The sequence below is a fragment of the Capricornis sumatraensis genome, chromosome 4 (assembly GCF_032405125.1).
Source record: "Capricornis sumatraensis isolate serow.1 chromosome 4, serow.2, whole genome shotgun sequence".
Lineage (NCBI taxonomy): Eukaryota > Metazoa > Chordata > Mammalia > Artiodactyla > Bovidae > Capricornis > Capricornis sumatraensis.
In genome coordinates this window covers 4,908,439-4,913,365 of record NC_091072.1, presented here as the reverse complement: position 1 = coordinate 4,913,365, position 4,927 = coordinate 4,908,439, and positions in this window count along the sequence as shown.

The window sequence follows — 4,927 nt, the reverse complement described above, 5'->3', positions numbered from 1 at the left end:
TTAGATTCCTTCCTACATCTTGCATATTGTACACAATGCTGCTACAAACACTGGGGTACATGTGTCTTTGTGAATTACAGTTTTTGTTTTTGAATGAACGGGAATTACTGGATCATATGGTAGTTCTACTTTTAATTTTTTAATTTGAGGAACATTTACATTGCTTGCTATAGTGTTTAGGCCAATTTACCTTCGTACCAACAGTGCATGAAAGTTCCCTTTTCTCCTCACCAACACTTGTTATTTCTTACCTTTTTAATAACAGCCATTCTTGTAGGTGTGAGGTGATATCTCACTGTGGTTTTGATTTGCATTTCCTGGATGATGAGTGACAGTGAGCATTTTCTCCCGTGTCTGTTGGCCGTTTGTATGTCATCTTTGGGAAAATGTCTGTTCAGATATTTTGCCCATTTTAAAGTTGGATGGTTTGGCTCTTTGGTACTGAGTTTTATGAGTTCTTTATATGTTTGGCTATGAACCCCTCACTTGCAAATATTTTCCCCGCTCACTAGGTTGACTTTTCATTTTGCTGATGGTTTCCTTCACTGTTTGAAGCTTAAGTTCCATTTGTTCAGGTTTGCTTCTGTTTCCCTTGCCTGAGGAAGACCAGTATCAAAGCATGCACTGCCTATGTTTCCTTCTAGGAGTTTAATCGTTTCAAGCATTACGTTTAGGTCTTTAGTTCATTTTGAATTTACTTCTGTACACTGTGAGAAAATGTTCTTTTATTCTTTTACATAAGCTGTCCAGTCTTTCCAACACCACTTATTGAAGAGACTGTCTTTTACTTACTGCATATTCTTGCCTTCTTTGTTGTAGGTTGAATGACCATACGCATGGGTTTTATTCACGGGCTCTGTCTTCGGCTCCATGGATCTATGTATTTGTGTGTGTGCCAGTACCATACTGTTTTGATTGTGGTAGCTTTGTTTCATAGGCAGTATGATACCTTCAGCTATGTTCTTTTCTTCTCAGGATTATTTTGGCTATTCAGTGTCTTTTGTGGCTCCATAAAAGTTTTAGGTTTACTTGTTCAATATACTTCAATGTAATATATACCATATATTACAAAGCCACAGCTAATATAATACTCCATGGTGGAAAAGTGCAAGCCTTTCTTCTAAAATCAGGAATAGGATAAGGACATCAATACTTTTATTCAATATATTACTAAAAAATCCTAGCCACAGAAATTAGATAAGAAAAAGAAAAGGCATACAAATTGGAAGAAAGAAGTAAAATCATTTGTAGATGACATGATACTACGTATAGAAAACTCTAAGTGAAAGTAAAAGGGAAGGTCCCTCAGTCACGTCTGTCCCTCTGTGACCCCAGGGACTATCCAGTCCATGGAGTTTTCCAGGCAGGAACACTGGAGTGGGTAGCCTTTCCCTTCTCCAGGGGATCGTCCCAACCCAGGGATTGAACCCAGGTTTCCCACATGCAGGCAGATTCTTTATCAGTTGAGCCACAAGGTAAGCCCTTAGAAAACTCTAAAGACTGCACCAGAAAACTAGCAGAACTCATAAATGAATTAAGTAAAATTGCAGGATACAAGATTAATGTACAGAAATCTGTTGCACTTCTATACACTAACAATGAATTATCAGAAAGAGAAATCAAGATGATAATCTCACTGACAATTTAATCAAGAAGAATAGGATACTTAAAACAAATTTAACCAAGGATGTGAAAGGCCTAATCTCTGAAATCTATAAGACACTGAGGAAGGAAACTAAAAAGGATACAAATAAATGGAAAGATATCCTGTGTTCATGCATTGGAAGAAATAATATCGTTAAAATGTCCATACTACCCAAAGCAGTCTACAAATTTAAGGAAATCCCTATCAAAAATAGTCATGACATTTTCCATAGAAATAAGGTTATCCCTAGTGTTAAGAATATCATTCCAATGTGAATTATATCTTAATAATTAAAAAAGAGAAATAGGTACATCAACCAACCAACCAATGCAGACAGACTCAGTCCACACAGGTTCTGCTGACAGATATCCAAGGTCTGAGCCCAGGGTCACCTGCATGTCTGATTTCCTGGCCTCTGTCCCTGGACACAAGGCACCCTGCAGTCCTTTCTCTTGGAAGGGCCTCATCTCTGGGGGCCTCTGTCAGGATCAAGTCTGGGTCCTGAGCACTCCCGGAGTTTTGTCCTCTGTTCATATTTAGGAGACTTCCTTCTCTCCTTCTTTGATTCTTATGCATTTTCTTAAAATCTTAATTCAGTGCTTTAAATATGCTTGTCTATTTTTATTTCTCCCTGGAAGGGATTTTGTTAATAAATTTACATTCACTACTTAAAATATTCAACGTTTTGAAAAAAAAAAAAAAAGAAGTGACCAAGATATTTATACACACAAAGCTAGCTCTGCAAAGAGGCTCGTGCAAGACTGTGTACTGGGAAAAGTGGATGGGCAGAGGGATGGAAGAGGCTGACATTTTGGAGCTGGGAGATCGTGAAGAAAGTCTGGAGAAGAGAGAGTGTAGCTGACTTGCAGTCCCGCCGTGAAGAGGTTGCCTCTGTTGGTTTCAGAGGTATGCTGAAAGAACATACCATAGTCTGGTAGTGAATAAACAACAGAAATGTGCTTATCACTATTCCGGGGGCTGGAGAGTCAAGGTGCCTACACGGTCCTGTTGTGCGGAGGGCCCCCGTCTCCCTGGTGTGTAGCCTGTGCCTCCTTGCCGAGTCATCACACGGTCGGGGAGGCAAGCTGCATCTCTGGGATCTCTGTTATAATCTCAACGATGAGGGCTCTGCCCTCACATTCGCATCACCCGCAAAAGACTCCACCTCCAAATGCCATTGCCTCAGGGGTAAGAATTTCAGCATGCGGGTTTGAGGGGTACTGAAGGCGATGGCACCCCACTCCAGTACTCTTGCCTGGAAAATCCCATGGACAGAGGAGCCTGGTAGGTTGCGGTCCGTGGAGTGGCGAAGAGTTGGACACGACTGAGCGACTTCACTTTCACTTTTCACTTTCATGCATTGGAGAAGGAAATGGCAACCCACTCCAGTGTTCTTGCCTGGAGAATCCCAGGGACGGGGGAGCCTGGTGGGCTGCCATCTATGGGGTCACACAGAGTCGGACACGACTGAGGCGACTTAGCAGCAGCAGCAGCAGCACCCATTCAGACCACAGAAGACATGGACCTCTGCTCTGTAGAAGAGCTGCCTTGAGCCAGCTACCGGGGGCTGAATAATGGCCCCCAAAGGTATCTGCCCTAACCCTGGAACTTGGGAGTATTATCTTACGTGGCAAAAGGGACTTTGCAGATGTAAACTAAAAAAAAAAAACAATCACACACACAAAAGAATATGTATATGTTAACTGTGTCACTTTGCTGTACAGAAGAAATGAACACAGTATTGCAAATCAACTATACTTCAATAAAATTAAACAAATAACACATTTTTTTTTAAAGTAAGGGTCTTGAAATGAGACGATTATTCTAGATTACCATAGCCCAATGTAATCAGAAGGTTCCTTATAGGAGGAAGGCAACGGGAGATTTAATCACACATGAGGGTTGGGATGACGTGACAATGCAAGCGGAACTGGAGTGACTTGCTAGTGAAGCGGAAAAAGGGGCCCAAAGCCGAGGAAAACAGCCTGCCACTGGAGGCAGGAAAAGGCAGGAAAACTGATTCTCTTCTCTGATCCTCCAGAGGGGACTGTTCATACCTTAATTTTAGCCGAGTGAGACTGATTTCAAATTTGTGACCTGCCGAGGTGTAAGAGGATATTTGAGGGTGGCTTTAAAAGCTACTGGGTTTGTGGTCATTTGTTGTAGTGACAATAGGAAATTAACACCTCAGCTCACTCTGAGCCTCAAAATATCTGGTCAAGAACACAAACCATAAACACTAACATCTTCCCTACCCTGGAGTCAGATCCAATCTGTCAGCTTTATCAGAATAGGATTTTCCCTGTGGGGGGAAAGCCCGATGTTCGGTGTTTGGGAAGTAAACGTGAAGATGCTCACCACTGGCTACTGAAATGTCCTACAACATGGAAGGAGAGAAGATCCCAGCCACGCCAGTTCGAGAGAAGAGGGAGCTTTGGAAGAAGCCAGGGGTCAGAGCCAGGTCAGAAGAAGAGGCAACGGGGCTTTCCTGGTGGTTCAGTGGTTAGGGCTCCGCACTTTCACTGCAGGGGGTACGGGTTTGATCCCTGGTCCAGGAATCAAAATCTGGCTAGCTGCAAAGCACAGCACAGCCAAAAAGGAAAAAAAAAAGAAAAAAAACCCACATGGAAAATGCAAGAGTGTGCAGTATCTTTGTTAAGAATGTACAGCCACTCCCAAACACCTGTTTAAAATGTTTATTTGACTATTTTGCCTTTCTGCCACGTAATATAAAAATCACGCACGGTCACTTATTTACCTGCAGCCTCAGAGCACCCGTGAAAGTGACCACAATCTGCGCACATGCAATAGAGCTATTCGGACCTGAATGGACGGAATGGAGACAAATAAAGGAGGAAAAAGGCAACTTATGCATGCAGGAGTCTCTAGAAGCGTCTGGAACAAAAATAGAGAATTTCAGTGTTTTATTTAAAAATTACTTTTGGTTTACTTTTTATCAACAGTTTCCATGATTACCTTAATTAACTATGGCTCTCAAGAGACTTGGGAATAGAGGAAAGAAAAGGTAGCAACCTATTTCTTACAAATAAAGATGTGTGAAATACCCTTTATTCTTTCTGAGAAAAAAAGAGATACTACCTAGAAAAATAAAGTATTTAACCTCATTTGAACACTGAAGTTTGATCTTCCACATTAGGGAATAGCTTATTTCCTTTATAAGTCATCCCAAGGCTTTCTTCTTCCAAAGTTTGGCAGTTTTCTTGCACAGCCCCCAATTCCACGCCCCTCTTGACACTGCCTCTCCATCCCATTTGTCAGAAA